We start from the raw sequence: 12,855 nt of genomic DNA, 5'->3' as shown, positions 1-12,855 counted from the left end.
AAATAGATACCATCTTTGGCTAACCGCCAACAAACTCACCCTCAACATTGACAAAACTTTCTATATTCTGTTTGGCAATAAATCCTCTAATCAAATAAATCTCAGAATAAACAATACCCAAATTTGTAACAAAATAGATGGCAAATTCCTTGGCGTTCTCATTGACCACAAGCTGAATTTCCAGGGACACATTCTAAATATATAAAAAAAAGTTTCAAAAACTGTTGGCATTCTTTCTAAAATCAGATATTATGTACCTCGCCCTGCCCTGGTGACGCTCTATTACTCCCTCATCTATCCTTATCTCAACTATGATATTTGTGCTTGGGGTTCTACTACCCAAAATCATTTACGTTCTCTAATTACTCTACACAAAGCTGCTATTAGGACAATATCCAACTCTAGCCCCAGACATCACTCGGTATCCCTTCTCAAATCTCTGAATATGTTAGATATTAAGTCACTTCACATCCTCTTATGTGTATTATACATATATAAAACGCTGAACTGTAATGCCAATCCTGACCTCAAAAGCTTCATTGAAGGTTGTAACAGAACCCATGAGCACCACACCAGAAACAAATACAATTTTGATATTCCAAGAGTACGACTTAATCAAACTAGAAATGCTCTACAAATCAAGGGACCCAGAATGTGGAATGACCTTCCCAATCATGTTAAAGACTGTACCTCTCTCAACCAGTTTAAGATAAAAACTAAGTACTACCTAATAAATTCCCTGTAGCCTACCTTACCCCTATATTGTCAACCCATGTCTGTTTTCTTAAACAACGCTGTTTGTCGACCTAATTGTATTTGTGCTGCTTTTTCAGCCATGTTCCCCCCTTTTTTATTTTTATTTTTATTTGTTCTCAACACATTTTATTCTTTATACTCAATTAGTATTAAGTTTTAGTCTTTAATGTTTTTCCTGCCCGAAACGCTTTGCGTAATAGTGGCTTTAGGCATTGTATGTACTAGCTCTATCTATAAATCTATCAATTTTTGTAAAATTTCTTGTATGTATGTACCTTACCTGAATAAACATTTATTTATTTATTTATTATATTTATTATTATTATTATTATTATTATTATTATTATTATTATTATTATTATTATTATTATTATTATTATTATTATTATTATTATTATTATTATTATTATTATTATTATTATTATTATTATTATTATTATTATTATTATGAATGTTGTCGTTATTGTTATTATTATTGCTAACTAAAGCCATCATTAAATATTTTGTGTAATAGTTTTGGAAGAAGTTACGGTGTGGAGGTTTTGTAAGGTGTGAGGACGGCCGCCGGGAGGTAAACAGTGAGCAGCTGGCCAGGAGCATCCTAGCTACGGTACACTCACCGTTGGTAACCTCTGCTACGGTACACTCACGGTTGGTAACCTCTGCTACGGTACACTCACGGTTGGTAACCTCTGCTACGGTACACTCACGGTTGGTAACCTCTGCTACGGTACACTCACGGTTGGTAACCTCTGCTACGGTACACTCACTGTTGGTAACCTCTGCTACGGTACACTCACGGTTGGTAACTTCTGCTACAGTACACTCACGGTTGGTAACCTCTGCTACGGTACACTCACGGTTGGTAACAAGTTACGGTACACTCACGGCTGGTAACCTCTGCTACGGTACACTCACGGTTGGTAATCTCTACTACGGTACACTCACGGATGGTAACCAGCTACGGTACAGTCACAGATGGTAACCAGCTACGGTACAGTCACGGATGGTAACCAGCTACGGTACAGTCACGGATGGTAACCAGCTACGGTACAGTCACGGATGGTAACCAGCTACGGTACAGTCACGGATGGTAACCAGCTACGGTACAGTCACGGATGGTAACCAGCTACGGTACAGTCACGGATGGTAACCAGCTACGGTACAGTCACGGATGGTAACCAGCTACGGTACAGTCACGGATGGTAACCAGCTACGGTACAGTCACGGATGGTAACCAGCTACGGTACAGTCACGGATGGTAACCAGCTACGGTACAGTCACGGATGGTAACCAGCTACGGTACAGTCACGGATGGTAACCAGCTACGGTACACTCACGGATGGTAACCAGCTACGGTACACTCACGGATGGTAACCAGCTACGGTACACTCACGGATGGTAACCAGCTACGGTACACTCACGGATGGTAACTAGCTACGGTACACTCACGGATGGTAACCAGCTACGGTACACTCACGGATGGTAACCAGCTACGGTACACTCACGGATGGTAACTAGCTACGGTACACTCACGGATGGTAACCAGTTACGGTACACTCACGGATGGTAACCAGCTACGGTACACTCACGGATGGTAACCAGCTACGGTACACTCACGGATGGTAACTAGCTACGGTACACTCACGGATGGTAACCAGTTACGGTACACTCGGGATGGTAACCTCCCTCAACCTTCCTTCCCCTTGCCTCCCTCAAGCTTGTATCATTACTAAACCCACCAGGGATGAGTAGTAATATTAGTTATCAGTTCTCTGTTTCTTTTTTATATTACCATACTATTTATAAATTTAAGTTCTTTGTATCCAACATTTCTATGTTTTAATATTGTAGACAATTATCCAATTTTCACCCTTTTGTCACACATCTCCCTCATACTATATTTTAATTTGAATATCCTTCTCCATTCTCACTGCGTGCACACTAACATTGACCCTGAGCTAAATCTTGCATCACATATATAATAATATATTTTTACAATAACCACCACATTGATCATCACTACCTTATTACACAGCAAACCTTGCAAAAAAAAAAAAAAAAAAAAAAATAACACTAACCTATCAGTATTCAGTCAAAATATCAGATCATTTTATAAACATTTTGATGATATGGACATTGCTTGACAAGAGCGATGAAATTTCTGTGGGAAGAAAACGTCTGACTAATGAGTTGCGTCTTTGCTGCGTTCGCAACGAAAGGGGTTACTTATAAGCTCGCCCGTGGAGGTCATGACCTTTGTTCGACTTCAACCGTGGCCCGCTCCTCAACCAAAATAACCACCCTCCTCCCGGGATCCACTGCCTCCCCTTGGCTTTTACACGGGATGACTCACAGGCAGGCCCAGGGAGCACTTGTTATAATTAGCTACACCCTATGCTATATGCGGGGGTGCTCTGCCGAAACCCCTAAAGTTTTATGCTATTTAATAGTATGACTAATGCTTACATATGTACAATTGTAATTACCGTTGGTAAATGCATTAATGTAAATTTAGATAAAGCAAAATTTAATTACTAATTATAATTATTTGTAATGGAATTATTAAATCTATTTATTTTAGTTAATAAAATATATTATTACTATTATGGTAATTATTATTATTATAATTATTACTTGTTATAATAATTATTATAATTATTTATTTACTATAATTATTATTATTACTATTATTAAATAAAGTTCCCCACTCAATGCGCGCGTTTTCTTCCATACACAGAAAATAAATGTATTACTAGACACACAATCGTAATTAATTCATTGTGTCCGGGGACAGATCGTAATACAGTTATAATAGCTAGGCACTTTCTCCTGTTGGTTCCCTTCCCTTTACACCAAAGTGGGTTATATAAAATGCATGTAACAGCTCACATCTTGTACATATTCCTTCATAGTCCATGTTTATAAATAAATCTCCACAGCTTCTGCAGTTTTTCATCAATCAATTTGCACACCCCTCTACATTTTCGGAACAGGAATCCGGCAGTTTGTCAAAGGTACCCCTCATTTTTCCTGAGAATTTTTACAAACTATATTTTGAACTGCAGTTAATGTCTTAGTATTTATGGGTTTAGTCAGTCGCATTATCCAAAAGATTATAACCCTATGGGGTGAAAAGGTTTTGTAATGTACGACTATTATGTTATTTGGTTGATTAGATGCACAGAGTTTAATGGTTTTGATATTTATTTAGTATCAAAAGTTGTCCCTTCACTTTCTAGTGTGTGGTCTGGTCAACATAATTCAGCCACGTTATTGTGACTCATCGCTTGCATATTTATTTGTTTATTTATTTATTTATATTTATTTATTTATGCATATACAAGAAGGTACATTAGGAATGTAAGGATACATAAAATGGCAATTACAGTCTTGTAAAGCCACTAGTACGCGCAGCATTTCGGGCAGATTTATTTAGTAGTCTTGGTTACAGCAGTTGGCAGTGTGGTGATGTGTCATAGGAACTTGAGATGAAGCCTAGAGCAGGGCAGAGAGCTGAGTGAGGCCGAGGGTAGAGAGCTCAGATGCAGGGTGAGAGTTGTAGAGCATGGCGCTCTGAATGTGGGCGGAGTCGAGGAGCTGAATGCGGGATGGGAGTGTGGAAGCTCGATGCGCCGGAATCTGGCTGTCTGCTCTGTGTCAAAGCTGAAGTCTCTTGGAATCAGTAGAAACTCGACATGACGAGTGCTACATTGTTGTTGGTGAGGTTGAAGATGTGCGGTATCTCTCAAGCATCTGTAATGAACCACTCTTGAAAGTAGACTGATCATTATTCATTTTGTTGTTTTAGATTCAGCTACTGGGAACAAAAAGTTCCAAGTAGCACGGGCTATACAGTAGTGTGCCCGTAGTGGACTTACCTGGCACTGGAGCAGGGGCTGTATGTGGCAAGTACTGTATCATTATTCTTGTTGTTTTAGATTCAGCTACTCGAAACAAAAAGTTCCAAGTAGTACGGGCTATGGTAAGCCCGAAGTGGACTTAACACCGGCCCCCCTGGGCCGGTGGCTGACTGGATAGCACGCTGGACACGCGATCCTGTGGTCCCGGGTTCGATTCCTGGCGCCGGCGAGAAACAATGGGCAGAGTTTCTTTCACCGTGATGCTCCTGTTACCTAGCAGTAAATAGGTTCCTGGGAGTTAGTCAACTGTCACGGGCTTCTTCCTGGGGCATGTGTGTGTGGTGTGGAGAAAAAAAAAAGTAGTAACAATTGATTGACAGTTGAGAAGCGGGCCGAAAGAGCAGAGCTCAACCCCTGCAAGCACAACTAGGTGAATACACTTTTAATTATATAAATTTCTGAAATTCCACACTATTGAATAATATTATAATATTATTAAATAATAATTTAATAATATTATTCAATAATAATTGAATAATAATAATAATGAATAATAATAATAATGAATAATAATAAGATTGAATAATAATAATATAGCAAAAACCAGAGAAAAAATATTCAGAGACATTGAAATAATTATTTAAAATTATATTCGTGGCAACTCTTACCCCCACAGGGTCACTGGGGGGAATAGTATCGCTGGGTGAGCACTCATCCAGTGATATAAATTGCTCAGCTTCCTTGCTCCATCACAGCTAAAGCATGCCATATACAATTTTTTTCCCGCATGATCAGGGAATGCATTTTAACAATACCAGTATTAGAAAGGAAAAAATTTGTTGGGAATAATCTTTTATGTGCACCACAGGATTATCAAATTAACCTAATAAGCAGTGCATGGCTTAAAGAGGTCTAGCGTTGCATCCCAGTGCCTGGGTGTCCTTCTTGGTTTACTCTTCAGGCCCTAGAAATCCTCCCTTCCAAGTCATTGGGGAGGGGGAATGTTAGTTACATCTGCCTAGAACAGAGGGTGGAGATGCAGGCTGACTGAGAGCCATCCCTCTCCTTTCCCCAAATGAGTGGAGGTGGTGGAGTGAATGAGCTTGCACTAGTTTCAAGAGAGTTAGATCATTTGTTTACATAGTTGAGGGAGTTCTTTTGGCAGTTCTCAAGACTGAAGTTTCTATTGAAGCCAGCCAGAGTTTGTTTTGACTCACTGACTTTCTGGTTGCCTTCCCTAGTTGTGGTATAAATACATAAATAACTGTCACTTCTTCCTGTACCTCTTTAAGGCAAGGTTCTGTCACTGGTCCCCGGTAGGCCTGTAGCAGTTCGTAGTACATGTGACCTAGCACAACGTTGGTACCATTTCAGCATATGATAGCTTCAGGGAGCCACTGGGGCTTGCCCAAAAATTGGCATTTCATTACATTTGATGCTGGTTTTCTTTTTGGTCTTGTTTTGTTATATAATTAGTATATTCCAACTTCAATTATGTGTAATAATGTTCTACATAAATTACTAATAATAGAGTAGAAAGTATTTTATTTGTATGAATTTATTTACTTAATTATATGAAGATTTTTGGGTACTTCATCAGATGACACTGGGCCCACTAATTGTGTGGGTGAAAAATATAATTACTTATTGACCAAACAGGTAGTAGATGTGACAGTTTCATGAAATCTATGTTATATTTTCAGGTTCCTTCTGTTGATGCAGTCAGCCAAAAAATATTAAGAGTTTTAATTACTTCCAAGATGTTTCTAACAAATATTTTGTTAAAGAAAGTCAAATCCAAGTAAGTTGAAATATGGATCGTACATATACAGTATTACCTAATAGAATTTTTTTAATTTTCTATTTTAGTACAGTATTTGTACAGTACTGTACTAGTATTTCTTTCTACTACCATTTATTAGAATAATACAAATTTGAAAATTTTCTAATGGCTACATATACTTTCTGCATTACACATGGGTTATTACTGTTGTGATTAGTTTTATAGCAGTGTTAGACTTTCCTATTTAAATAAATTATATAAACTGTTTACAAAAATAGAAAACATCTGTATGTAAAAGTTAATTCGTGCTCAAGAGTTTAAGTAAAAACTGATCAATTTGTGGTGGTCTCTGGTAAAACTATAGTGAAAGTTTAAAATGACACAATGGCTGTTAACCCTTTGGTATCATTTGTGGACACCTGTTGCAAGGCATGAAACATTGAATTTCATTTGAGTCAACTTTATTTGTATATGATATAACTTAATTTCTGGGGGGAGCCCCATCAGCTTCCCGGAGCTATCCAGGCTGATATTGCTAATATTAGACTTTGGCATCAGTCAGTGTGAAAGAAGGTCATGGGCCTACCGGGAACCATGAGCCAGAACCTGGCCCCCTCAGGTAGGTACGAGGAGCAATAGCCTATAGAAACCCCCCATGTGGTTGGAAGCATTCTATGTCTGCTATCGACCGGGTCAGGCACCTAGAAAGGTAAGCATCCCAAAACAAACCCCCCTATTCTGGTTAAGAAATTGCGACTAAGAGCCGAACTAGTGAACAGAACTCCCCAAACAAAAAAGAGCAAACGAGCATGATGTCGCCGCCGCGCCGTGTTTTGCGCAGCTCCCCCTCCCCGGGAGGAGGAAGGGGAAGCCCCAGACCCATGCACCGACTATCCACAACCTTAGTTCTAAGGCTGATGCACTAGGCAGAAGTCGTGTGCTCTGGCTCCGGATTTTGTCTTCATCTCTGTACCCTTGTGGTGTAGTGGCTGTCTCATAGGGGGTGTGCGAGCCAGGAGTAATTCTTCAGTACTCGGGCTGCATGTGTCTAGGGTTACCTTCCCTAGATGCCCGGTAAGTACTGCCCTTGGGGCTTGGGGCTACCTTCCCCAAGTTCCTTGGGTTCTGCCTCTGTTTGGTCGTTTGCTGCTCGACTTTCAGCTGCAATTTGTGTGCTGAGGTGTTCTGGCTCCCTTCTTTGCCTTAGGGTAAGAGGCAGTTTGCACTGGTAGGGGTGCAGGGTACTGTGCAGCTAGTTTTCACCTATCATGACAGCCGGCTCCGTTCTGCCTGGGTACGTTGTCCTCTTGCGGGGTTTTATTTTTGTTTTCCCTGCCTGGTGGGGGGGGTTGCCTTTGCTTGGTTGCCCCCTATCTGTATATTGTACACTTGTGTATTACTGGTGGTACCCTCTGCTAGGTCCCCACGAGTGTACACGTCCCGGGGGTTCAGTACTTAGAAGGTTATTGGTAGACTTGGGCACCGGTTAGTAGTACTGTACCCTGCATGGGCTTTCCTAAGTGTGTTCCATCTCAGGACCCTGGGAATCTCCACATGGATGCATGGGTCCGATGGATGTGGACTCCACTCGCTTTGTGCAAGTTTGAGGGTTGGTCTGTCCCCTTATCTCAGGGTGACTCATTGTTCGTTTTTGCCTCCATCACACTGCCTCCAGTGACACCTTCGACCCGGAGTCTTGCTAGTTTGGGACTCCGTTACCCAGTTCAATGATGACTATGCGGGTACAGGCAACACAGGCGTTGCAAGTTGGGTTCAGATGGTTAGGTTGTTTGCTACCAGGAAGCCCCGAGGCGGCCCCATTTTGGTTATTGGGAGGCGGGCTTGGGGCGTGTTGGTTGCTTCGATTTTGGTTCCATCCACACCCCTCTTGTCTTTTCCCTGTTGTGGTTCAGTCTGGTCCCTTTTTCCCCCTCTTTCCTGCATCTGGCTCCGAACCGTCTGTGGATTTCAGGGGTCGGGCGGGGTTCAATAGTCTTGAGACTCGGGCAGCTTCGGGGATTGCCCCTTAAAGGGTGACAACAGAGCATTCGAGCCTGTTCCTCCAGCTGTGGCGTATGGGTCTGACCAGTGGGCTCCCTTCCTTGGTGTTTTTTACGGCTGTGCCAGCTTTTTCTTGTGAGATCAAGGCTTTGGAGGGACAGCTTGGCCCCCGGGTCCTGCTGTGGAGGTTCCCGGGGCTGGGGAAGGGTTGACTGCGGGCCTTGGCCCTGTTAGACCCTACTTGGGTTTTTTTGCCCTCGGAGCGGGGCTTGCGGTGACTAAGAGTGGGGTTTTCCTTCTCCCCTCTGCATACGTAGGTTTCGTGTCTGCCCCTCTCTGGGTTCGGTTCCGTGTCTCTTTGTGTCGATCAGTTTTGTCCTTCCTGTCGGTAATTTTCACCGCTTTCTAACCCTTTTTCTTTTGGACATGTATTCTTCTACATCATGTCACAATCATGTTCAAATCGTATGAGGATCCTGCATGACCATTGGTCACGGATGCCAATGGGCCCATATGAGCCACCGTGATTTTGTGCTTAATTCTCAAGGTTCTTGAAGGTTTGAGAAAATCTTTGATACTTAAAATATTATTGGAATGTCTGTTGACTTCCGGTGAGACTTACCTTCAGTCATTTATCGGACTCGTTGGTCCTCTTCTGTACTAGTCATCTTTCGGTACTGTATCTCATTATTTTGTAATCACATCTTCTCTCTGTACTCTGTCTCAACATTTCTATTTGTAACGGTTCTATTATTACATAAAGTATGGTGACAAATAAACACAGACACTAAGATACTATATATATATATTTGGTCGAATATACAGAAGTACACAGGTGATACGTTGGTGTGAGTTGAGCGCACTGAGCGTTGGTACAGTATCTCGCAAGTGTCTGCTCTAGACCACACTTGAAAGTAGACTAGCCAATGTTCGCTACACCGCTGCTTATATTGCTCGGGCAACACCTCACCGTGTTGCCCGGGCAACGCCTCACCTCATTCATCTCCAAAGGTTGACAGGAATATTAACACTATATTTGGAGCGAGTATATTATTGGGATAATCTACTCGCTACATATTCATCGTTAAGTAAACCTTGTAGGCACCCTCCTCGAAAGACAGGTGGTGCAGCTCAGCCCTCTGGCGCATGGGCTGAGGGTGATCATTTTGTTTATGAGCGGTGTAAACATGTGCTAATGTTCTGCGCCCTTTATCGCGGGTTATATGCCACTTTCGCTCATCTTAATCTCTCCAGTCATAGCCCCTCCCCCCCCTAGATACTTGGGGAGTTCTGTTTTTTCTATATGGGGAACATACCTAGTTCTTTTTCCTGCTTATGGGTGTGCGGTAGCTCAGAGTGGCACCGCCTCCACCTCTACACTACGAGCCAACTTCTACTGTGCACGCAACTCTGGACATAATCCACTGGCGATGCTCCCGGAATGTTACATGGCTCAGCTGTGTCGTGATATGACAGTGTCTATGCTCTACAGGTGAGGGTGTATGGTCTGGTGACACTTTCAGCCAGGCGCTGGTTCTCAATTTTTGGATGAGTGTTGGGTATTGCTTGTAGTGTTTTGCTTGGCCAATTTGCGTGCATCTTATCATGACCTTACTATGTGCTTATATCAATGCTATCTGAACACTCATTCCTTGACTCAGTCAAGGAATAGGTACTATCTGGACACTCATTCGTTGACTTAGTCCATGCCCTCTGGACCCTCATTCATTGACTGTCGTTCAGTGCCTGCCTGCACCCTTATATATACATTGGAGTGTGTTTGTATATATACTTGATCGTGTATATTCTGTTACCACTTGCTTCCTAGGTCTTGTTATTTCATCATGTTGATTATACTCTCTAACTACTGGTTCTTGGACTATATTTAGGGTCTTTTCATTGCATGTTTCCGTATTTCCTACCTCTGTACTACACATTGTTGTGTATCTTAGTATGTGCTTCTTGGCTATACTAGTGTTGGTGCTAGGTTGGACTGTGTACATGTTCAGTTCCCTGGGATTAGACAGCCCCAGTGTTCAGTTATGAAACTGAGTTCTTTCATCTTCTTGTATGTCCCTACCAGCTTCTGTGTTACAATGTCTACTGGTGGATGTGAATTTCCAATCACCTTCTCCTGCCCCTACAGTTCCTTTTCGTTGGGACGGGGAGCTAGAATTACGGGCCTGGCTACTGCCTTTTCTTTGTGTTCTTTTTCCAGACAGTACATTTTTTTATTTAGTGCAGTACACGTCCTGGATAGTTCTCCTCATCTATTACTCAGCGACACGTGCGTCGTTCTCCCCTGCTGGGGCTGATTGCAGTGTCGCTGTTTTTCGCTTCGCGTGTCGGCTCGTGGTGCTCGCTTCCTCGTTAGCCTCTGCCTGGGCCCTGGCTTAGATTTTCATCGCCATTTTGTCCTTGCTGTTTGCGGAGGTCAGCAAGCGGCAGCTTCTCGTTGTCATCTGTTATCGGCCTTGTTGGACCTTCAGGGGTCCCATGGGGGGGATGGTTCCTCCCAGACGGGGCGTGTCTGCTCGCCTGGGTTGGTTCTTTCCTGGCTCGCCGGGTTTGGGTACCTGGTTCCCTGGTAGACGTTTCTTCTGGTTCCTTGCCAGCCTTTGTTTCAGGCGCTGCTTGCTCGGTGTCCGAACCCAGGGGTTTTCCATGGCTCCACCTCTTTCAAATGATCGTTCTGGTCCATAACGGAGCTGGTTCAGTCTTCTCGAATCTTCAAGTCTGGTAATTTTGAGTAGTCTCTCTCACCGTCTATTTAGTGATCAGGTGGCTTCATTGATGGTGTCCCACCTGCGTGCTTCGTCTTGGCAGCGGTATGGGGTTTTGATGGTGGTCCTTCCTTTCTTTTTGTAGGTATCCTGTACTTTTTGTTGGCGTTATCTTTAGGTTATCTTGAGATGATTTCGGGGCTTTAGTGTCCCCGCGGCCCTGTCCTCGACCAGGCCTCCACCCCCGGGAAGCAGCCCGTGACAGCTGACTAACACCCAGGTACCTATTTTACTGCTAGGTAACAGGGGCATAGGGTGAAATAAACTCTGCCCATTGTTTCTCGCCGGCACCCGGGATCAAACCCGGGACCACAGGATCACAAGTCCAGTGTGCTGTCCGCTCGGCCAACCGGCTCCGATGTGGTCTTGTTTTGGGATGCTTACCTTTCTGGGTGCCTGACCCAGTCGACGGCAGACATAGAATGCTTCCAATCACATGGGTTTTTTTCTATAGGCCATTGCTTCTCATGCCTCTCTGAGGGGGGGGGGGGCCAGGTTCTGGCTCGTGATCCCCAGTGGGCCTATGAACTCCTTTCACACTGATACCAAAGTTTAATACAGTATTAGCAATATCAGCCTGAATAGCTCCTGGGAGCCTCCGGGTCTTGCCCAGAAAATGGTGTTTCATTATATTCAAAGCTGGTTTTTTCTCACACTTTACCTAAATTTGTTGACTGCTTTTTTTTTTTATCTTATTAGGAAGGTGATGGTTGCTGTGGAGAGCGTTGTGAGTGGCTATAGGTTCTTAGTCATCAGACCACGACTTGCAGAGAAGTTGGAGTTTATTGCATTTGATCCCTTCAGTAAGTTTCTTAATTTTTGTGGTGGTCTGTGGCAGCAAACCTACTTTCACAAGTTGCATATCACATGTTATGCATAAAGACTTCCTCCGTTAATTTCAGTAAGACATGTTCTAAAATCTAGCAATTAAATTAAACAAAATTATTAGTTAAGTATTTGCAGAAGACATGTTCAAACCTTCCTTCCTTTTGTAATAATAACTCTAGTCATTGAATAGGCTTTATCAGACTTTCTCAGAAGACAGATGAATCAAATTGGCTAGAGGCCTAAGAGAACTGAACATTCTAAGAGAAGCCAAATTAAATTACGATGTTATAATACTTTTTGCATTCTGTAAACAGAGCATATACATTTCCGACAGTGAGGATTACCTGCTAAGGAATTATATAATAGTGATAAAACTCTTGGAATTGTTTTAGGAGAAACCTCTACTACAGATGCCAATTAAAAATTGTTCAGAAAAGCTGATACAAAATATAGAAGAAGGTTTACATGTGAAAGTAAAGTCTTGGTACTTGGGATGCTCACTGTATTACAGCATCAGCTATAGTACAGTGAGCAGCTTTTTACATTTACCAGCTCCACCAAATACATTTTAAACTTTATTTAAGAACATACAATAAATACATTCTTACTAAAATTCGAAGTCAAAGATATAGATAACTAGGGCAAAGTTTAAATATTTCTCACATTTCAAGCCATCCTTACTAACTCCTTACACAACAAATAGCCACACCATAATGCAACAGGTACAACAAGGCTAGTAGGTGGGGCATCAAGAGCTAGACCTCACTTCCCCGTAGTCACTGACAGGTAAGTACCATTCACAAAGATAAAATAATAATGCAACAATTATACAATCACAACA

The 12,855-nt window shown here is 42.3% G+C and overlaps 1 long non-coding RNA gene across 1 annotated transcript; it reads left to right on the top strand.

Annotated features, from left to right (window-relative positions):
• The first annotated feature begins 1,681 nt into the window (after positions 1 to 1,681).
• Positions 1,682 to 11,909, top strand: LOC138352917 (uncharacterized). Its single transcript, XR_011222995.1, has 3 exons — positions 1,682 to 2,381; positions 6,323 to 6,420; positions 11,886 to 11,909. It is a non-coding gene; the product is annotated as an uncharacterized lncRNA (long non-coding RNA).
• The last annotated feature ends 946 nt before the right edge of the window (positions 11,910 to 12,855 follow it).

Source organism: Procambarus clarkii, chromosome 1 (assembly GCF_040958095.1).
Source record: "Procambarus clarkii isolate CNS0578487 chromosome 1, FALCON_Pclarkii_2.0, whole genome shotgun sequence".
NCBI classification, from domain to species: domain Eukaryota; kingdom Metazoa; phylum Arthropoda; class Malacostraca; order Decapoda; family Cambaridae; genus Procambarus; species Procambarus clarkii.
The sequence above is the reverse complement of the archived record's forward strand: the minus strand, read 5'-3'. Positions and strand labels throughout refer to the sequence as shown.